Source organism: Macaca fascicularis, chromosome 15, assembly GCF_037993035.2.
Source record: "Macaca fascicularis isolate 582-1 chromosome 15, T2T-MFA8v1.1".
NCBI lineage: Eukaryota > Metazoa > Chordata > Mammalia > Primates > Cercopithecidae > Macaca > Macaca fascicularis.
In genome coordinates this window covers 1,073,596-1,097,245 of record NC_088389.1, presented here as the reverse complement: position 1 = coordinate 1,097,245, position 23,650 = coordinate 1,073,596, and the positions used below count along the sequence as shown (strand labels likewise).

The 23,650-nt window shown below is 40.2% G+C and overlaps 1 long non-coding RNA gene across 3 annotated transcripts in view; it reads left to right on the top strand.

Moving 5' to 3' along the window:
- Positions 1 to 23,369, top strand: part of LOC123569049 (uncharacterized) — a 66,550-nt gene extending 43,181 nt beyond the window's left edge. The window contains exons 1-4 of one of the 3 annotated variants that reach the window (XR_012424017.1): positions 16,833 to 17,002; positions 21,105 to 21,231; positions 21,427 to 21,537; positions 21,913 to 23,369. This is a non-coding gene — a long non-coding RNA (uncharacterized lncRNA). Of the gene's footprint in view, positions 1 to 4,608; positions 4,696 to 16,832; positions 17,003 to 21,104; positions 21,232 to 21,426; positions 21,538 to 21,912 lie in introns of those variants that run through there. The other 2 variants (XR_010581298.2, XR_010581297.2) reach the window with 2 other exon arrangements.
- Positions 23,370 to 23,650: the final 281 nt, after the last annotated feature.

Genomic DNA, 23,650 nt, shown 5'->3' with positions numbered 1-23,650 from the left:
ACCTCTGCTTTCCCAGACAGCTTGTGCTGTGGGACTTGTAAGGACATTTGTGAAGTCAGTATCTACTTTCCTTGTGTGGGTGTTTTATAAATTAGAGCCCTGGAAGGGAATAAATGTTAGAGGTACTCCAAACCCCTAACATCTAAACATCTAAGCCTGGCCCTTTTTGGTGGTAAAATATATACAACATAAAACTTACCATTTTAACCATGTTTAAACATACAGTTGAGTGGCATCCAGTATTATGTGTTTGTACAACCATCTCCTTTATCCATATCTACAACTTCTTTATCATCCTAAACTGAAACACTATACCCATAAATATTTGAATAGAAGACTGATGCATTTGACTCCATAAAAATTAAAACTTTATAGGCGAGAAAAATGCCTCAAAGTCAAAAGTGAACAGACTGGGGAAATAGATCTGCAACATTCATAACAGACAAAAAGCTAATTTGGGTGATGTGTATATATATGTGTGTATATATATATATATGTGTGTGTGTGTGTGTGTGTATATATAGCTATCCTAAATTATTAAAAGACCAGCAGCCAAATTGAAAAATGGACAAGGGATATAAAAAACAGTTCAAAGAAACATGTAGATTTTAAAATATTTGCTAATTTTTTACTGTGGTAAAATATGTATAACAGAAAATTTAAGTACATTAAGTACAAATACATTGTTGTGCAACTATCACCACTATCCATTCCAAACCTGTGTTATCATCCCAAAGTGAAACTCTGCATCCATAGAGCAATAGCTCCCCTTTCCCTTCCCCCAGTCCCCTGGAAACCACATCCTACTTTCTGTGTCTACGAATTTAACTGCTCTAGGTACACTATAAAAGTGGAAAGCATAGAGTATTTGCATTTTTTGGTTTTAATCTTTTCAAGCTTTATGTCGTAGCATGTATTAGAATTCCTTTCCTTTTTAAGGCTGAATAATATATCATTGTGTGTATTGATCATATTTGCTGATCCATTCATCTGTAGATGGATATTTGGGCTTTTTCTACCCTTTGGCTCTTGTGAGTGCTGCTATAAACATGGGTGTGCAAATTCCCACTTTCAGTTTCTTGGCTTATATACCCAGATGTGGAATTACTGGATCATGTGGTGATTACTGTTTTCCACAGTGGCTGTGCCATCTTACTTTCCCACCAGCAGTGTGCAGGAGTCCTGACTTCTCCACATCCAGCATTTGCTGTTTTCTGGGGCTTTGTTGTTTCGGCTTGCTGGCGGTGGTTTTTTTGATGGCAGCTACACTTACATGTGTCAGTTGGTATTGCATTGTGGTTTGGATTTACATTTTTCTCATGATTAGTGATGCTGAGCACCTTATACTGTGCTTACTGGTCATTTGTGTATCTTCTTTAAAGAAATGTGTATTTTAAAACCTTTGCTCATGTTTAAATTTGATTGTTTTGTTGTTGTTGTTTTTGAGGTCTTTATATAGCCTGGATATTAATTACTTACCAAATATATAGTGTGTGAATATTTTCTTTCCCTCTGTGAATTTATTTTCAATCTATTGATTGTATCTTCAGATACATAAAAGCTTTTCACTTTGAAGAAGTTCTTTTTATGTATTTTTGTTGTTGTCTGTGCTTTCACTGTCATATCCAAGAAATTATTGCCAGATTCTGTTATGAAACATTTTTCCTGTGTTTTTTTCTAAGGGTTTTATAGTTTTAGCTCTTACAGTTAGATGTTTGGTCCATTTTAATTTTTTTTATATGGTGTAAAGCAAGGGTTCAACTTTATTGTTTTCCATGTAAATATTCATTTTTAACACCATTTAAAAATATACTGTCCTTTCCCCATTGAATAGTTTTGACTCCCTTGTTAAAAATCATGACCATATTTTTTGGTTCTTTTTTTCTATTGCATTGGTCTTTATGTCTGTCTCTATGCTGGTACAACATCGTTTTGGGCACTGAAGCATTACAGTAAGTTTGAGACCAGGAGGTGTTAGTTCTCTAACTTTGTTAGTTTTTAAGATTGATTTGGCTACTTGGGGTTTCTTGAGATTTCATCTGAATTTTAGAATGGGTTTTTCTATTTTTGCAAATATTGGAATTTTTATAGTGATTTTATTGAATCTGTAGGTGACTATAGATAACAATGGCATCTTGACAAGGTTTTGTCTTCCATTCCATAAACACATGATGTCTTTTCATTTATTTGTGTCATCTTTAATACTTTTCTGCAATGTTTATAGTTTTTGCTGTACAGGTTTTTCATTCCCTTGGTTAAGTTGGTTTCTAAGTATTTTATTCTGATGCTATCATAATACTATTGTCTTGATTTCTTCTTCAGATAGTTTGTTATTATAGAAATACAACTGATTTTTGTGTGTTGATTTTGTATCCCACAGTTTTGCTGAATGTTATTTATTGCATCTGATAGTTTATCTCACAGCAACTAAAAGATTTTTAATATATAAGATTGTCATCTGCGGACAGAAAATTTTACTTTTTTAAAAATTGGAATATATCTTTTATTATTTTACTTACCTTGGTGTTTTAACTAACTAGAACCTTCAGTACTATATTAAATAGAAGCAGTAAAAGCAGGCATCCCTGTTTTTGCTCTTAGGGTAAAAGCTTTCAGTCTTTCATTATAATGTTAGCTCTGTGTGTGTGTGTTTTTTAATATAACATTATGTTAAGGTGTTTTATTCCTTTTTATAGTTTATTAACTATATTTTATCATGAATGTGGGTTAAATTTTGACAAATGCTTTTTCTTCTTTGATTAAGATGATCACATGAGGGTTTTTTCTTCTTTATGTTAATGTGATACTACACTGATTCTCATGTGTTGGAACATACTTTTATTTCAGGAGTCAATTATACTCGTTCATAGTGTATAATCCTTTTAATGTACCGCTAAATTTGAATTGCTGGTATTTTGTTGAGGATTTTTGCATCAGCATTTGTAAGGGATGTTTGTTTGTAGTTTTCTTATGGTGCCTTTGTCTAGCTTGGTGTCAGGGTAATACTAGCTTAATAGAATAAGTTAGAAAATATTACCTTCTCTTCAACATTTTGAAAAAGTTTGAGAAAAACTGGTGTTAATTTTGCTTTAAACATTGGATAGAATTCAACAGTGAAGGCCTCTGGTCCAGGCTTTTCTTTGTTGCTGAGATCCTGATTACTGATGCCATCTTCTTGCTGAATCTCCTTGCTGAGTAGGTTTATTCAACTTTTCTGGTTCAGTTTTGGTAGGTTTTTCGTTTCTAGGAATTTGTTCATTTTATTTAGGTTATTCAATTTTATTTGTTGTAAGTTTTTATTTCAGAAATAAATGTATGTATTAACATTTGTTATGTTCTCATAAACTTTGTAATACATGGAGATTTCTGGTCCACATATGTAAGCCTCTACATGAAAATTATTTTGAAGCATTTAATCTTCTGTTTTAATATTCCAAACGTCTAAATGAAATTGAGATTTTGGGCCAGGTGCGGTGGCTCAAGCCTGTAATCCCAGCACTTTGGGAGGCCGAGATGGGCGGATCACGAGGTCAGGAGATCGAGACCATCCTGGCTAACACGGTGAAACCCCGTCTCTATTAAAAAATACAAAAAAAAAAAACTAGCCGGGCGAGTTGGCGGGCGCCTGTAGTCCTAGCTACTCGGGAGGCTGAGGCAGGAGAATGGCATAAACCCGGGAGGCGGAGCTTGCAGTGAGCTGAGATCCGGCCACTGCACTCCAGCCTGGGCGACAGCGAGACTCCGTCTCAAAAAAAAAAAAAAAAAAAAGTTAAAGGTAGAACTATTTAATTTAACATAAAATTGAATCTTTAATTATGTGTTTGCATAATTTGAAAAACCATGTCTCACAGCTTTTTTAATGCCCAAGTATGATACATATTTTCCCTTAGTAAGATGAGGATAATAATTGTAGTTACCATGGACTATGTCACATGACATGCTAAATTCTTTATGTATATTTTTCTTCTGATCTTCAGAATTATCTGATAAGTTTGACAGTTTTATTGTCTCCATTTTTATAACCATTATTCTTGATTCATTACACAGTCTCATCATTTTTCTGTGCTTGATTCTTTATGCTTTTTCATGTGCTTTTATTTCTAATAATAAACATGTAGAAATTAGAAAACTGAGATTTAAAAGTGGAATAAATTGTCCATGGGACACCCAGCTATAAGATGCAGAGCCAGGATTAAAACTGGCATCCGTCTGATTCTAAAACCTGTGATGGTAACCGCTGTAATTGCAGAAAAACTTCCTTGATCATTCTACATGAATTAATTTATCTGTCTCTTCTCTTATTCTTCATTTTTGTTCTTAGTACTCATTGCGACTTGACGTGCATGTGTAAATATTTTTTATAGAGATGGGGTCTCACTTTGATAATCATACATGTATGTTTTTAATTTGCTATCTTTCTCTCTTGCTCTTTCATTCACTGTTCTCCTAAAACAATTCCAGGCATTTGTATGTGGTTTGTAGGTATTGGTTAATACTTAAATGAATGAATGTAATTAGTATATTCTGTACAGCATCAGTGCATGTGTTATTCAAGATGTTATAGACTTTGTGTTTTTCTCTCTTTATATTTTTCTTTCTATATTGCAGCAGTCCCCAGTCTTTCTGGCACCAGGGACTAGTTTCGTGGAAGACAACCTATCCATGGACTGGGCAGATGGTTTCAGGATGATTCAAGTACATTACATTTATTTCATATTTTATTATATTGCATTTTAATATATAATGAAATAATTACATAACTCACCATAATGTAGAATCAGTGGGAGCCCTGAGCTTGTTTTCCTGCAGCTAGTCAGTTTCATCAAGGGGTGATGGGAGACAGTGACACCCAAAATGTGGTGCTTACGTCCAGTCTACTTTGTAATCTTGTTTTGATTGCTGTCACTGCAAAAAAAAAAAAAACACACAAAAAAAACAAACAAAAAAACCCCTGCTTCACAAAGACAGGATTTTGGAAATGGAAGCAGGAGATTCAGTGATACTATTGACAAAGAAATGTCAGTGCTCCTGTGGAGAACAGCAATGGCTTTACTATCCTTACATTTTACGTAACATTTGCTATTATTGGTCCTTCTCAGTGTTCTTATTTTTTTTTTTTCTGATCTCTCTCCTTTTAAATGGCACATATAATCATGTTATTTTATTTCTAATTTTTTTAATGCTTTTCAATGCCTGCAGGTCTTTACTGAATATCTCTATAATCATTTAACTCCAATTCTATTTTAATAGCTAAGCTGCCTATCTGGTATTTCCGTTGGTTATTATACCTATCACAAACTTGGTAAATCTGAAATTCGGTTCTATAGATAATTTTCTTGTAATAGTTTAAAAATATGTTCAAAAATTATTTGAAACTCTTCAAAAAATATGAAGGATCTTCAAAAAGTTCATGGAAAATGCACATGGAAAAAACTATGCATAGATTACAAAAATATTTTGCACCTAAATAAACTTGTACTAACTTGTTATAACATGTCTGAACAGGGTCTATTTTGAGGAATTATAATAAGGAAACTAAGACAGCTATTTGAACAGAGATCCTATTAGAGCAACATGAATCCTGCTAAAATTAAAGCAAGAATAAACATCAAATGTATGGCAATTTTGGGTGAAAGAATAGTAAAATCACTGATTCTTTATAACAATTTATGAGGACAGTGCCCCCCAACATTCACAAGTTTGCAAATGAATAACTCATTTTAAGAAGCGATAAGATGTTGAAGATAAAGCCTGCAGTGGCAGACAATTCACTTTAATTCACCAGAAAAGAAATTAATCTTGTTCATGCCCTGCTTTAGGAATGACAACGGTATAGACAACAGTCAACACCATAGCCATCTCAATTGGTTAAATTTACACAATTTTGAAAAATTTTCCACTCAATAGATTCAAAAACTCTTGTTCCTAGATCAGCAGCAGACAAGAGCAGAGATTTCAACTGGAATTGTACATAAGTGTAATCAAGATCCTGAAGCATTTCTTCAAATAATTGTGTGAGGAAGTCAGACACAGCTGTTCCAATGAAATTTTCAAGACAAAACACAATTAAAGCAATGGCCACCAAGAGGTGAAAGTGGTCCAGTCTCAGCAAAAGGTGACTGGTCTGGAACAACGCTCACAGCAACAGTGTCTTAGGATGCTCAAGGCATTTTGCTTGTTGGCTTTCTAGAGGGCCAAAACCAAAAAAAATCAATAACACATGCTATTATGAGAGTATTTGGGGAAAGTTAGCCAAAGCTTTAGAAGGAAAATTTCCAGAAAATTTCACCAAAGAATTCTTCTCCACCACAACAATGTTCCTCTTCATTCCCCTCATTAAAAAAAAAAAAAAAAAAAGACAATTTTGCCAGGATTTCCATGGAAAATTATTGGGCATCCACCTTTTATCCCTGATTTGGCTCCCACTAACTTCTTTTTCTTTTCTGATTTTAAAAAACTTTAAAGGATACTCATTTTTCTTCAGTTAATAATGTAAAAAAGGCTCTCTTGACATGAATAAATTTCCAGGACTTTACTTTTTGTAGGGATAGATGAAAGGCTGGTATTATTGCTTATAAAAGTGTCTTGAACTTCATGAAGCTTATGTTGAGAAATAAGGCTTCTATTAAAAATAATAAGTAATATTATAAATAATATTTTTAATATTTCTATTAAAAATAAGGCCTCTATTAAAAATACAAAAAACTAGCCGGGCATGGTGGTGGGCACCTGTAATCCCAGCTACTCCAGAGGCCAAGGCAGAGAGCTGCTCGAACCCAGGAGGCAGAGGTTGCAGTGAGCTGAGATTGTACTACTGCACTCCAGCCTGGGTGACAGAGTGAGACTTTGTCTCAAAAAAAAAAAAAAAAAAAGAAAAAGAAAAAATAGAAGTACCAGAGAAAATGTATACCTATATTTTTAATTTTGAAAAGCAAAGATTCTTTTCAGAATGACTCCAAATGTGAAGCCAGAGAAAAAAACAATCAAAACCTATGAACAAATAACAAAGCAATATGTACACAAATAAGGCTAATGAACCAGTGGGAAAAATGAAACTGAAATAAATGGAGAAAATACATTAATAGGCAATTAATGAAATAATTATAAACATCTAGTAAACATAAAAAAAGAATGAAAAAAAACATAATCTTGGCTGGATATGATGGCTCGTGCCTGTGGTCCCAGCTACTCGGGAGGCTGAGGCAAGAGGATGGCTTGAGCCCAGGAGGTCGAGGCTATCATAAGCCATGACTGCACCACTGCACTCTAGCCTGGGCGACAGAGCGAGACCCTGTGTCATAAAAAATAAATAAATAAATAAAAGAAAAGAATTTAGAAAACCTTATTGATATCTTTTGTCTTAGAACTTTACTTTTTAAGAGTATTTACATAAGTGCCCAAATGAACAAAGATGTTCATTTCAGCATAATAATTAGGAATTTTCTACATCAGGAACATTACAACTCATCCATCAATGAAGGACTGCTTAGGTAAATAATAACATATTGATAAAATGGAATATGAAACAGCTGACAAAAAGAATAAGGCAGAACAAAGATGGCAAAAACACACTGTTAATGAAAAATGCTAGCTATGAAACACAACGTACCTTCCTAGGAACTCACTTTGGTACACTCATAGCAAAAATGTGGTAGCAACACTACCTAATTATTAACAATAGTTATTTCTGGGAGATGGAATTCTTGAGGGCTGTTACTTTTCACATTAGTTTTTCTATTTCTAGTAATTTTTCTTTGAACATTTAAACAGTTTAAAAATAACCGTCAAATGTATAATTTGAAAAAAAGATTAAAATGTCAATAACAAATATTCTAACCTAAATTATTTACTTTGAAATAATAAAAGAATTAGTTTATTGATGATGCAAATATTCTACCCCATCGATGCAGCAAACATCTGTAAAAATTTCCTAATATTTGGTTAATCCTGTTTTATAATTTACTGTTTGATTTTCAATACTTAGCTGCTGTTACATACAAAAGCAAATGTGTTCTTAAGAAACAAGTTATTTTAGCTAAGATTAATATTGATTGATCTGTGATAGAGAATATAAACGTATGTGTAATCCAATCACTTTTTTTTCTGATGGAGGATACTGTAACTCAGATATACTAAAAGATGATTAATAGTTAATTACATTTGAAAAATAAACTATATTCTTTCATAGCTGAATGAGTTAATCTAATTAATGATTTTCTTTCCTATAAATTACCTTAAAAACCGATAGTAGACCTTCATCAACAGATCTGAGTAACAGCACAACAGAAAATGCAAGCAACTGATTAGTTGTTTCTTTTGAAAATTCATGTAAGTTGATCTCCCCGTGGCTTAAATGATCTCTTATGCAGGGACCCTCCTGATGGTTCAGGAAATCCCAGAGAAATTCCTTTCAGAAATTAAACAGAGAAAATATTTTGTTAGTATCCGCAGCAGAGAGCCGTGCCTGGTGTTGCTAACAGAAGGAAAGAATGAATCCATCAAGTCCTCTGAAGCCCTGGGTGGAACCCTGCTGCGGAGAGCTGTTCTCCTACACCCACGGGACAGAAAAGGGAGCTGGAGAGACTGTGGGGGAAGGCAGAGCTGCCCAGGTGGTACTGGAGTCTCATCAAATTCCAGTTTTTCTTGTTTTCACAAGGGGTGCCTCACAATATCACAGTTGGTTGTACACCTTCTGCAGTACAAAGAATAATATTCTCTTCTCTTCCTTTAGCTCTTGAGAACAATATCACATGGCGGGGGACATGCCGTGCACTATTGGAAGTAATATCATTCTCTCTTATTCTGGATAGTAGGAACAATATCTCAGGCGGGATGGACAACCCCTGTGATACTGAGGGTAATATCATCCTCTCCCAACGAAGATATTAGGAACCATATCACAGGGGGCATGTATACTTCTTCGATATTGGTAGCGATATCATCCTCTCCTCCCTGGGTATAGGAAACAATGTGACAGGCGGGGTGGACACCCCCCACGTCTTGGGGAGTAATTTCCCTCCCTGGATATTAGGATCTGGGTGGACACACAGCGTGTTTATGATTCTGAGAGTAATATCATCTCCCCCTCTAGACATTACGAACAGTATCAAAGACAGGTGTACACCCTCTGCAATATAGGGAGGAATATCATCCTCTCCCCGCCTGAATATTAGGAACAATATCAAAGGAGTGTTTATGACCCCTGCGATATTGGGAGTAATATCATCCTCTCCCAGGTGGAAATTAGGAACAGTATCACTGGGGGCATGTACACCCCTGCGATATTGGAAGTCGTATCATTCTCTCCCCTCTTGGATCATGGGAACAACATCCCTGGGGGGTGTACACTTTCTGTGATATTGGGAGTAACATCATCTTCTGTGCCTTGGAATATTCAGGATAATATCACAGGGGGAGGGGGCGTGTACATCTTCTGCAATATTGGGAATATTATCCTCTCTACCCCTGCAAATTCGGAAAGATATCACAGAGTGGGTGTTCACCTCCTGCAGTATGGGGATTAATACCGTCTTCTCCCCTTCGGGATATCAGGAAGACTATCATACAGGGGTGTACAGTGTCTGCGATACTGGGAGTAATATCAGCCTCTCGGCCTTGAGATATTGAGAAGAATGTCACAGGGTGGATGTACATCCCCTGCCATATTTGGAGTAATATCAACCGCTCCCCTCCATGGATATTTGGAACAATATCCCAGGCTGGGTGTATGCCTCCTGCTTGACAGGGAGTAATATCATCCTCTCCCTCCCAGGATATTAATTACAATATCACTGGGCGGGTGAACACAGCCTGCAAATTATTATCATCCTCTCCCCCTCCAGATACTAGGAACAATATCGCAGAAGAGCTGTACCCTCCCTGTGATATTGGGAGTAATATAATACACACTTTCCATGAATATTAGGAACAGTATCACCAGGTGGCTGTCCATTCATTGCCATGTTTGGAGTCATGTCATACTCTACCCCCGTTTATATTAGGATCAGTGTCACGTGGTGAGTGTACACCTACTGTGATATTAAAACTAAAATCATGCTCTCCATCCCTGGATATTAGGAACAGCATCACAGGTAGGTGTACACGCCCTGTGGTATTAGGAGTAATAATATAATTAATTATTAAACATCAATGATCGATTTTAATAATTATCAATGATACTATTAATAGGAATCCATTTATTAATTATGGATAATTATTTTAAATATATGATTATGCATACTTAAAATTAATTAATAAAATTAATCACGTTTAACAATATTAGTTCTTAATATTATTATTTTATTACCAGCATCACTTAGTATTGATTTAAGTAACATTATTGCTGATATCATTATTTTATTATTAACAGTGATATTACTATTAATTATTAATACTAATCATTAACATTTTTAACCAGTATTAATTTTTACTATCTTTATTGTGATTATTAACATCGATGATTACTCTTAATTTTTCTTATATTTATTAATAATTAATAGACTTGTTCCTGATATCCGGCGGGGAGAGGATATTACTCCCAATATCGAAGAAAGTGTACACCCCTCTATGATGTTATTCCTAATAGCCAGGGGGTAGAGGATGACATTATTGAAACTATCGCAGTGGGCGTACAACCCTTCAGTCATCTCGTTCCTTATATCCTGGGTGGGAGAGGATGATAGGACTCCAAATATCGCAGGGGGCGTAGACCTCCCCTGTGATATTGTCCCTAACATCCAAAGCTGGGAAGGATGACATTTCTTCCGATTTCACAGGGGGTGTACACCACCCCTGTGATATGGTTCCTAATATCCAGGAGGCGAGAGGATGATATTAGTTTCAATATTGCAGGAGGTGTACACTCCCTAGTGATATTGTTCTTAATATCCAGGGACGGAGAGGACTATATCACTCCCAATAGAGCAGGGGGTGTACACCCCTTCCATGACATTGTTCCTAATAGCCAGTGGGGGAGAGGAAGATATTACCCCCAATATCACAAGGGGGTGTATACCTTATATCCTGGAAGGAAGACGATGATACTAGTGGCAATATTGCGGGGGGTGTACACACCCACTGTGATATTGTTCCGAATATCCAGAGAAAGAGAAAATGATATGACTCCCAATATCACAGGAGGTGTACATCCTCCTGTGATATTGTTTGTTATATTCAGGGGGAGAGGATGATATTACTCTCAATATCACAGGGGTTGTACACACCTCCTGTGGTATTGTTCTTAGTATCCTGAAGGGGAGAGCATAATATTACTCTCAATATGGCAGGGGGTGTACACCTCCTTTGTAATATTGTTCTGAATATCCATGATGGGAGAGGATAGGACTCCCAATATCACAAGAAGTGTACAGCTGAGGTCGGGCGCGGTGGCTCAAGCCTGTAATCCCAGCACTTTGGGAGGCCGAGACAGGCGGATCACGAGGTCAGGAGATCGAGAGCATCCTGGCTAACACGGTGAAACCGCGTCTCTACTAAAAAATATAAAAAACTAGCTGGGCGAGGTGGCGGGCACCTGTAGTCCCAGCTACTCGGGAGGCTGAGGCAGGAGAATGGCGTGAACCCGGGAGGCGGAGCTTGCAGTGGGCTGAGATCCAGGCACTGCACTCCAGCCTGGGCGACAGCTAGACTCTGTCTCAAAAAAAAAAAAAAAAAAGAAATGTACAGCTTCCTGTGATATAGTTCCTAACATCTAGGTGGGGAGAGGATGATATTACTGCCCATATCACACGAGTTGTAAAACCACTTCAATATTTTGCCTACAATCCTGAGGGGAGAGGATGATATTACTCCCAATATCGAAGAAGGCTTACACCCCCCTGTGACACTATGCCCAATATCCACGTTGGAAGATGAAGACATTACGCCCAATATCGCAGGGGATGTACACCCACCTTGGGATATTGTTCCTTATATCGAGAAGGGGAGAAGATGCTATTATTCCCAATAACACAGGGGCTGTGGCGGTACACCCCTCCTGTGATATTGTTCTTAATATCCTAGGGAAGAGAGGAGGATACTACACCCAATATCGCAGGGTGTACACCCACCCAGTGATATTGTTCTTAATGTACTCCACCTCCCACCACCAGGGATATCGGTCCTAATATCCAGGGGAAGAGAGGATAACATTATGCCCTATATCACAGGGGAGTGTACACACCCTCTGTGATGTTGTTCCTAGTATCCAAAGGTAGAGACGATGATATTACTGGCCATATCGCAGGGGGTGTACACCCTTCTGTGATACTGTTTTTGACATTCAGTAGGGGAGAGGACAACATTAATCCTAATATCACAGAAGGTGTACAGACCCCTGTGATGTAGACCCTAATGTACAGGGGAAAGAGAAGACTATTGCTCTCAATATCGCAGGGGCTGTAACCACCCTGCCCCCTGTATATTGTTCCTAATATGCAGCGGGGTGGAGGCTCATAGTACTCCCAATATCCGAGAAGGTGCACACACACCTGTGATAGAGTTCCTAATATCCAGCGGGAAAGAGGCTGATTTTACTTTCGATGTCGCAGTGGGTGTACACAGCCCCCAACCCTAGGATATCGTTCCTAATATCCAGGCAGGAAGAAGATGACATGGCTGACAATATCGAAGTGGATGGACACTTCTTCAGTGATGTGGTTACTGATATCCAGGAGGTGAGTGGATATTATTCCCAATAAAGTAGGAACCGTTCAGTCACCCTGGGATTTTGTCCTTAATAACCACAAGGGAGAGGTGATATTACTACCAATATTGCAAGGGGTGTACATCCCTCCTGTGATATTGTTTCTTATATCCAGGAAAGGAGAAGATGGTATTAGTACCATTATTGAAGGGATGGACAGCCCCCATGGGATATTGTTCTAAAGATGCAGGTTGAAAGAGGATGAGACTCCCTCCAATACAACAAGGGGTGTACACCCTGCCTGTGATATGAATCCGAAAACCTAAAAGAAGAGAGAATGACATTGCTTCCAAAAACACACGGGGTGTACACCCACCCTGTGATATTGTTCCTGTCATCTAAAGGAAGAGATGATGATACTACTACCCCTACCGGAGAAGGTAGACACCCCCTTGTGATATTGTTCCTCATAACTTGGGGGGAGAGCATGATATTACTTCCAGTATGACAGTGGCTTCACACCCAGTCTGTGATATTGGTCCTAATTTCCAGTAGGTAAAGTATGATGTTCCTGCCAAGAGAGTAGTGGGTGTACAGCCACCCTGTGATAAGTCTCCGAATATTCAGGGAAAAATAAGAAGACATTACCCCAAATCTCCGAAAAAGTGTACACCCATTGTGTGATATGGTTCCTAATATCCGGAGGTGCAGAGGATGGTAATCTTTCTCCCATCACAGGCTGTGTACACATAACCTGTGAAATTGTTTCTAATATCGTGAACAAAAGAGACTGTTAATAATGAACACACATTTCAGGGGGGAATAATTATTAAGATCCACATCGTAAAGGGGAGTAATAGCGATCCTCTCTCTCCTCCTCACTGTTACAATCCACATCCAGGGGGTGAGAAACTCCCCACGATATGGGGAGTAATAGCATCCCCCTTTCTCCCCCGGCCTTATATAAGGAGGCTGGCCTTATATAAGTGCCCCCCAATGCCATCGCAGGCTTTAATGTATTCACTTAAAGTTTTTTCCTCATTTAGATCTGCCATTCTCTTAATAGTTCTAATTGCTGCCTGACATTCTGTATTAGCATTTTTATGAGCAAGCAGCTGAACGATCACTTTCTTGGCATGAGAATTGGAAATAGCCTTTTGAGCCGCATCCTGCAAATGGGCAATAGAATCAGGATAAGGCTCCCTTGGACCCTGTTGAAATGTGTGAAAAGAAGGATAAGCAGTAGCAGGGTCGTAAATTTTTTCCCAGGCTCTTAGGCATGTAGTTCTGAGCTGATCAACAGCCTCATCACCCATTTCCATCTGTTGATTTAGAGTACCCCGTGCCTGTCCGATTCCAAGCAATTGATCAGGTGTGATATTAACGGGACGTTGGGTTTGAGCATTTCTGCCTGATTTGTTGCTTCATCCGTCCACCAGGTTTTCAATTGGAGAAATTCGGAGGGGGACAGGGTGGATCGGGCTAATGCCTCCCAATCCATACGTATTCAATGTCTGTTATAAGCCACACATTGTAACAAGGAATGAACATAAGGGGAATTTGGCCCATATTGTCCAATTGCTTGCTTTAAGTCTTTTAATATTTTAAAAGGAAATGGCTCCCAGCATGCTTGAGTAAGTTCTCTAGCCTCCTCAGCTGGTGAAATAATTACCAGAAACTGCCAAGCATTCAAATCCCCCATTTCTTGTGCCTGGCAAATGGATGCCTGGATTGTCCCTGTGCCATAATTTGTATTTGGACCCGCTGGCAGCACTCCTCTACCATAATTAACAGGTGGGCAAGCCTAGATCATTCCCTCATCCTCATTGGCTGCCCCTTCCAAATATTCAGGAGGCTGGCCTGGGGGTGGCCATTCCAGACCTTCCCCTAAAGGCGCAGTAGGTGGCACAGTTTCTTTTATAAGTTTCTGGAGATGAACATACATACCTTCCCGTTTCTCGCCCTTTTTTAAACGAGACTGTCATGGTTCACTTTGCTGATAATTAGACTCCTGAATATTCAACTTTCCTATGTCATCCTAAAAATCCTCCTTCTCCTCCTCAGTGTGGAAGGGCTCCAGGGCTGTTTTAATTGCAGACGACACAGACCAAGCAGAGACGGGAATATCGCGGCCCTCTTGTTGTGCTCATTTTAAGTCTGATCCCACCTTATCCCAATCTTCTACATTCATGGTTCCATATTCCGGGAACCAAGGAGAATACTTGTCTACCAGACGGAACAAAGATGTGAGATTTTGGGTACTGACAATTACCGCTCTGCGGCTCAGTAACTGCTGCACAAGGCTTAAGTAATTAGCGAACTTACTCTCAGCCTGACCCACATTTTCCCGAGGTTTCCCTGGAATTCCCCGAGCACCCTCCTTACCCTAGAGCTTGAAGTGAAAACCTACTCGGGAGTCCTGTGTCGGTCGTCCTCAGCTTTCCACGCTCTGGTGTTCCTTCACTGGATTATTTGTAGAGATTACGGGGAGCCCTGTGTTGGGCACCAGAGACAGCCTGGGCAACCGAGGGAGACCCCCGTTTCTACCAAAAAAAAAAAAAAAAAAAAATTAGCGAGGTGTGGTGTCACTCGCCTGTAATCTCAGCTACTCCATGAGAAGTCAGACAAAACCTGCCACCAGAGACTGATTTTCTTCTAAAATGCTTTCTCCAAAATATTTTTAAAACAAAAAGGGGAAATTGGAAAGGAAAATATTTGGGCCCCGCAAATCACTAAGATAAAGGGAAAAATCAATCTGGGAACTGCTTAGGGCAAACCTGCCTCCCATTCTATTCAGTCATCTGCTGCTCCCTGAGAAGAATGCATATCTTATTGCCTCCTTTGGAAAGGCTCATCAGAAACTCAGAAGAATGCAACCCTTCCTCTCTCACCTACCTGTGACCTGGAAGCCCCCTCCTGGCTTCGAGTTGACCCACTTTTGCTTCACGTTGTACCGGATCAAACCAGTGTTCATCTTACATATGTTGATTGATGTCTCCTGTCTCCCTAAAATGTGTAAAACTGTCAGATACAGTCAGTTTCTCTTCCAAGGTTTGGCATGTTAACGTTCTTGTGTTTTGTTCTCGAACTCAACTTTCTTGTTCTCCATGCCTCCTTGCCCTTAGTTACTGTAAACAACCTTCCCCCCGTCAGTTCTAATCAATCAGTCACATCTGTTCCCTTGGTTACCTGCTCTGCACCCATTTCTCCCTTCGAAACCACACGTCCCACCATTGTAACTCACGACTCCCTTCCCCCTTCCTTTTTGGGAAAGTATTCACAAATAGCCAACGGGGTCAGTTTAGATCTTGAGGTCTGGCCCCAGCCCATGCCAGAGGTAGGGATTGCATTAGGAATAAAAACCCCTGCTTTCCTTTGTTCCGTGTGCTCTTGCGATTGTGATTGATGCGAGCAGCAGCACGCTTCCGCAGAGGTAAATTGCGTTGCTGAGAAAACTTTTGCTTAAGTGCTGGTTTCACTTTGCGTCACCGAGCATTTATCTCCAACAAAACCAAGCTGTGCTCTGACCACCTTGGGCAACTGTCATCAGGACATCCTGAGGCTGTGTCATGCACAAGCATCCCCAACCTTGGCAAAATAAACTTTCTAAATACTCTTATCCCCAAATGCTCAGGGAGACTGATTTGAATAATCATAAAACTCCGAGGCTGCACTCCAGCCTGGGTGACAGAGCAAGACTCTGTTTCAGATATAATAAAATAAAATGAAATAAAATAAAAAAAATAAAATAAAAATCAAATCTCCGGTCTCCCGCACAGCCGACTCTGCGTGAATTACTCCTTCTCTATTGCTATTCCCCCCGTCTTGAGAAATCGGCTCTGTCTAGGTAGCGGGCAAGGTGAACCCACTGGGCAGTTACAGAATTGCCATTATGTTGCTTGCAATTTTATATCTTATTACGCAAAATAGCTATAATCTTGTATACAAGGTTAAATGCGAATGTCCTCCTTGCGTGGTCAGATCCCAGCGCAGGAAGGACGCACCCCCTATAAACCGCTAGGCCAAAACGGTCATTCTGGCCTCATCCAGCCTCACGTGAGATCGCAATCTCCTGTCACTCAGGGCCTGAGGGGGCGGGGCCTGAAGCCCCAGACAATCAGGGGCGCTGGGGTGGCGACCCGTCAATCAGGCGCGCCGCCGGAAAGGAGAGGGCGGCTTCCGGGATATGGCTGGCGGGCGCTTTGTCTCGCCTTCGCCACCGTAGGCTCTTTCTGTGAGTCTCCGCTGCTACTTCCTGGCTCTGGGAGGCCTGGTGGCTCTGCAGCAGCCTCGGCCACCCTGTGACCTGCGGGTTTTGGGACATCCCTAGTGACGCCGGGACACCCGGGAAGCCGAGGAACGGTGAGTGGACTGCGCCTTGCTTCCGGAAGTGGGGAAGAGGGCTGGGTGAAACCTGCTGGAACCAGCCATGGGCTGCGGAACCTGTGGACCGAGTCGCCGCTGCCCAGCCGGGCCTCAGTCCCCTTCTGTGCAGGGCCGGGCGGCGTGGGCAGCGGGACCCCTGCGTCCTGTCTGTACCTGCGGGCGCCACTTCCGCCGGCCGGAGCCCTCTCCGGAAGCCCGCGCCTCCCCCACCCAGGTAGTGCGGTGACCGCGGGAGGGTGATCCGGGAGAGCCCCGACTCGGTAAGCGGGGTTCCAGCGTGGGAGGAGCTGTGGTTCATGGGCTTCCAGTCCCACCTTTCTCCCCCTAAAATTAACCTGAGGCTTTGTTAAAACGTTAAACGGCGTGTTTGAGCAAACGCGATTCATAAACGGGTACCGCAGTCATGGTTTGTGGTTTGGGGTCCACGGGAGGGGCGTAAATGAGAGGCTTTCATAAGGTGAATGAGGAAGCAAACCATACATATATATACACACACATATATACACATATATATACACATAGATATATATATATATATTTTTTTTTCTTTTTTTTTTGAGACGGAGTCTCACCCTGTCGCCAGGCTGGAGTGCAATGGTGCAGTCTCAGCTCACTGCAACCTCTGACTCCCGGGTTCAAGCGATTCTCCTGCCTCAGCCTCCCAAGTAGCTGGGCTTATAGGCGCCACCACCACGTCCAGCTAATTTTTGTATGTTTAGTAGAGACAGGGTTTCACCATGTTGGCTAGGTTGGTTTCAAACTCCTGACCTTAATTGATCACCCTCCTCGGCCTCCTAAAGCGCGGGGATTACAGGCGTGAGGCACCTTGGCCAAAATATTTTTCTGTTTCCAAACATTTTACACAAGAGGAAAGCGGAGAATAAATAATCTGACACTCTACTGTAAAAAAAAAAAAATCTTTGTGTCTCTCTTCATCTTTCCTAAGTGTACCTATTACCAAAATGTCTTTAGGTTGAGGTCTCCCCGTGAAAACTTGACAGGGTGTTGTGTCCTCACCCACTCTCCTGTCTTTTCCTAGCCCTGGCATTTTAGAACTGTCTGGGGATGACCCAGGATACCCACAGTGGCCATGTCTATTGGAGGGTCTAGTGAGTATCAGCCCCGGGGTCACCTCATCCCCAAGGACAGCCTGAGGTAGGGGGTAGAGTCTCTCAGGGGAGCAGCTGGATGCTCTTGGCCTTAGAGGAATCTCTTGGTATAGTTTCATCTAAAATGGTGACCCCTTAGGGTCATTAAAATTTTAGGACATTAAAATTAATGGACAATACAATGTAATGTCATGAAAGTTAGGTCATTAAAGTTATTCCTCCAGCCCGAGTTTTTAATTCCTCGAAGACACATTGATGGTTTGCCAATTGGATGCTGATATTGAGAGGAAAAGGCAGAAATGATTTTTGCTCTCTAGATTGTCTCAGACTTGTGAAGAGAGAAAAAGGACAAGGAAAACCCACCCCAGAGAGGATGTGCAAGAACCTGAATATTAAAATGCACTTAAGTCCCACAGGAGGACAAAGAGCAGTGCCAGTGCCTCCTAGGTGGTCATTGTGTACTTTACTGAACAGGATGGGTGTCCTAAGGGATAGAATGGCCTGCCGTGACACTTAGAAAGGTCTGCGTTGGAGTCAGCACTGCCTCTCACTGAGTTTGTTACCTTGAAAAGGCTTGTCCGCTTATTTGAGTTTCAGGTTTTCACTGACTGTAAGATACATTTTGTCAGTACAGCTTGAAAGATAAAAATACTATTTCCAAAGAGGCTAGGTAAAATGATTATTTCATTTGCTAAAAATTCGTATTTATTTCTTCCCCAGAGTGAGTGTAGTAAGTTTTAAAGTTCTGTTCTTTTTAAGGGTAATTTCAAATGGAATTGTAGGACTTAGCTTTGTAAATGCTACTGGTGAAATAAAAGTGTGATCGATAAATTGATGATTTATAAAGATTCACCAAAATATCAGTTCCCCTCTTGTAGCTTGGTGAAGAATTTATGACAGTGGACACATGTGTATCCTCTTATCTGGGTGTCTGAGTGTTGTTTTTTGTTTTTTGGAGATGCTGTCTTGCTCTGTAGCCCAGCTAGAGTGCAGTGGCGCCATCTCTGCTTACTGCAACCTCCGCCTCCCAGGTTCAAGTGATTCTCCTGTGTCAGCCTCTTGAGTAACTGGGATTATAGGCACCCACCACCACACCCAGCTAATTTTCATATTTTTAGTAAACACAGGGTTTTAGGCCTGGCACGGTGGCTTATGCCTGTAATCCCAGCCCTTTGGGAGGCCAAGGTGGTCGGATCATGAGGTCAGGAGTTCCAGAGCAGCCTGGCCAACATGGTGAAACCCTGTCTCTACTAAAAATACGAAAAAATTAGCTGAGCGTGGTGGCAGGCACCTGTAATCCCAGCTACTCGGGAGGCTGAGGCAAGAGAATTGCTTGAACCCGGGAGGTGGAGGTTGCAGTGAGCCAAGATCTTGCCACTGCACCCCAGCCCAAGGGACAATGCGAGACTCTGTCTCAAAAACAAATAAACAAACAAACAACAAAAAGACGGGATTTTTGCCATGTTGGCCAGGCTGGTCTCAACCTCCTGACCTCAGGTGATCCCCCGCCTCAGCCTCCCAAGGTGCTGGGATTACAGGCGTGAGCCACGACGCCTGGCCCACTCTATTTTCTTTTTATTCCCTAAATTTTAATATGTTTGAGTTTGTCTGTTCCTTTATCACTTTTTTCTTACATAAAAAAAATTCTGCCTAATCCTTCGTAAAAAAAAAAATCTTCCTGTGACTTCTGAAAGTGTTCTAGTTTTATCTTTTGTATTTGAATATATAATAAGATTATTGTTCATGGAATAGAGAAGAATGCAGTGCATTTTGCCAAGTAGATGCCAGCCTGGTTTGCCTCATATTTTAAAGTGCATGTAATTTCTTTTTCTATTGTACAGTGCCTACTCTATCATTCCTCAACTTTCCTTATAAATGCTGGGTCATTAAGACTTTTTTCCCCTTGGTCTGCTTGCTCATCTCTCTGCTAATACGGTGCTGTCCTGAATATTTTTGTTTGAAAATCTTAGAAGTATGTTAGACAAGCCATCACTCTTTTTTTAGATGACTAAAAATCGTTAGAGAGTTGTCATTTTTACTATGTATGAAAGAGTAGTTTTTCTTGCCTAAAACCACCTGATTTGGGAATTTATGTGTTTTCGTAGGACTAACATCTGGAAGTGGTGACATTAATGTCATTTTAAAAAGCATGTGTCCTATTTCCTCTTATTCCTTTCTGCCTTGATATTGTGCAATAGAAATTTGAAAAATTGTTGTATTAGTATTGTTAAATATCAATTATTGGTTTTATTTACTACTCAATTAAATTTAATAAGCCTATTCTCTCTTGGTGTAATCACGTGGAATGGGTTCACTTCCACAGTTAACAAGTGACAGCACATGTAAAATATTGTCTACCAGGGAAATTCATTGAACACTTAGTGTTCAGACTGTGTTTTTGTGTCTGGTTCCCTAAACACCACTGCAGTGACACAAAATAATAGACTTTCAGCAGAAGAAGTTTTGGAAAATATACTGCATAAGCCATTTAGATGCAGTGAGTCATTCTTATTACTTGGGTTGGTGGAATCCCTTTCAAAATGTAAGTTTCTAATACAAACAAAGATTGAACTTTGCAAGCAGGTATTTTTAAGAATAAGTAGTCTCAGGACTGATAATATTAACTCACTTATGCACATCAGGTAGGACTTTAGTATGACAGATACTAGAAATGTACAAAGTGAAGTTAAAAGGTAACTCCTAGCAGCATATCATAATCTTACTCCCTGGATTCTCTAATGAGATGGGTGTTTCTACTTTGCTGTTGCCTTTTTGAATAGTTCAATTCTAGCATTCGTACTGCTGTGTGGGAGGGAGTATGTGTGAACAGAGTAAGAGTTGTGACAATCAAGTCATAGAATAAATGCTTGGAAATTTTAGAATCATGTAAACAGCTTATGAATTGAGTATAGATTCCCAGTGCTCTCAGTCTCACTCATCCTTCTATCCATATGTGTGGAATGTTCTAGGTCTCCGTGGCTTTTGAGGATGTGGCTGTGAACTTTACCCAGCAGGAATGGGCTTTGCTAGATTCTTCTCAGAAGAATCTCTACAGAGAAGTGATGCAGGAAACCTGCAGGAACCTGGCTTCTGTAGGTAAGAATGACAACACATTTCACGTAATTACAGAAGTATTTCCCTATCATCAGTGCTATTTGTGATTTGGAATGGGGCAAGGGAATGATTTGGTGAATAAATCAGGCATGGGCACTGTGTGCAATGAACATGAAATCCAGTAATGTTTCTATAGTTTGAAATAATTCATGATAATTTTGTGCATCTGCATTTTAGGAAAAAATGGAAAGACCAGAATATTGAAGATCACTTCAAAAAACTTGGGAAAGATACAAGATAATTTGCACCGAGAAGAGGAAATAAAGTCCTCTGATGGAATCTTAGCATGTAATGAATTTAAAAACAAGCAATCAAAGCAAATAAGAGTCACTTGAAATTCATTTCCTTTTAGAAAAATTTCACCCAAAATGTAATGTACATCAGTGTAGCAGTCAGTGTTTGGAAAACAGTTTACTTGAAAATAGTACTACAAAATTGTGTATATGAATGTTACTATTTTGGTCATAGCCATGCAGGTGGTAGCTGTGTTTTCAGTAGTAGCCCATTTACTTTCAAATAATTCAGTCATGGCACAAAAACAAAAACAAAAAAAACAAAAATGCGTTTTCCCTGGTATTGGTAGCAGTGTAAGTCGAAGACCTATGAATGAGTAGAAAGTTATCACACCAACCAATAATAATGTGCTTGTCATTTTTTTTACAGAAATCATATGGCACAGAGACTGCGTGAAAGCAAAGAAGGTAGTCAGTATGGACAAGTTGTCAGCCACATTCCAAATCTTGATCTGAATGAGAACATTTCTACTGGATTAAAACAATGTATATGGAGAGAAGCAATATAAATGTGAACAGTGTGGGAAACTTTTCGTTTCTGTTCCAAGTGTTAGAAGACACATGATAATGCACAGTGGAAATCCAGCTTATAAATGTACGATATGTGGGAAAGCTTTTCATTTTCTCAATTCAGTTGAAAGACATCAGAGAACTCACACAGGAGAAAAACCCTATAAATGTAAATGATGTGGTAAAGCATTCACTGTTTCCGGTTCTTGTCTAATACATGGATGAACTCACACTGGAGAGAAACCCTATGAATGTAAGGAATCTGGGAAAACACTCAGATTTTCTTGTTTTAAGATGCATGAAAGGACTCATGCTGGAGAGAGATGTACCAAATGTAATAAAGCCTTCAGCTGTTCCACTTCCCTTCATGACCATGGAAGCATTCATACTGGAGAGAGACCCTATGAATGTAAACACTGTGGCAAAGCCTTTAGTCGTTTGAGTTCCCTTTGTAACCATAGAAGTACTCATACTGGAGAGAAACCCTGTGAATGTAAACAATGTGACCAAGCCTTCAGTCGCCTCAGTTCCCTTCACCTCCATGAAAGAATTCATACTGGAGAAAAACCCTATGAATGTAAGAGATGCGGTAAAGCCTACACACTCGTTCTAGTTACCTTATGCGCCACTAAAGAAGTCATGATATAGAGGTTGGGTGTAGTGACTCAGCCTATAATCCCAGCACTTTGGGAGGCCAAGGTGTGTGTATTGCTTGAGCCCAGGAGTTCATAACCAGCCTGGATTAAAACAATGTGAAACAACCTGGGCATCGTGGTGAAACCGTCTCTACAAAAAATAAAATAATGCTGGGCCCGGTGGCTCACGCCAGCTACTCGGGAAGCTGAGGCAGGAGAATGACGTGAACCCGGGAGGCGGAGCTTGCAGTGAGCCGAGATCGCAGCACTGTGCTGCAGCTTGGGCGACAGAGGCAGACTCCGTCTCAAAACAAAAACAAAGAAAATAATTAGCTGGGCATGGTGGCACATTTCAGTTGTCTTAGTTCTTTTTCAAGGACATAAAAGGCCACGGGGGGTTGGGGGGAAGCCCTGTGCCTGCGGATCACGAGGTCAGGAGATCGAGACCATCCTGGCCAACATGGTGAAACCTCGTCTCTACTAAAAATACAAAAATAGCTGGATGTGGTAGCATATGCTTGTAATCCCAGCTACTCAGGAGGCTGAGGCAGGAGACTCACTTGAACCCAGGAGGCGGAGGTTGCAGGGAGCCGAGATTGTGCCACTGCACTCCAGCCTGGCGACAGAGTGAGACTCCATCTCAAAAATAAATAAACAAATAAAGCCCCTTGAATGTAAGAAATGTGGTAAAACATTTACTCTTTCCTATTCCCTCATAAACATGAAAGAGCTCACACTGCAGAGAAACCTTAAGAAGGTAGGAAATGTGGTCAAGCCTTCAGATTTTCCTGAAGATTTGGGAGGGCTCAGAGTGGAGAAAAGGCTTTTGAATTTAAATTTATGGTAAGGCCTTCGGTTGTATTAGTTCCATTTGAAGACATCAGCTCATTCCTGAGAAAAACCCTATGAATGTCCAGAATGCTTGAGTGTTTCATTTCTCTCATACCCACTCAAGGAGATATG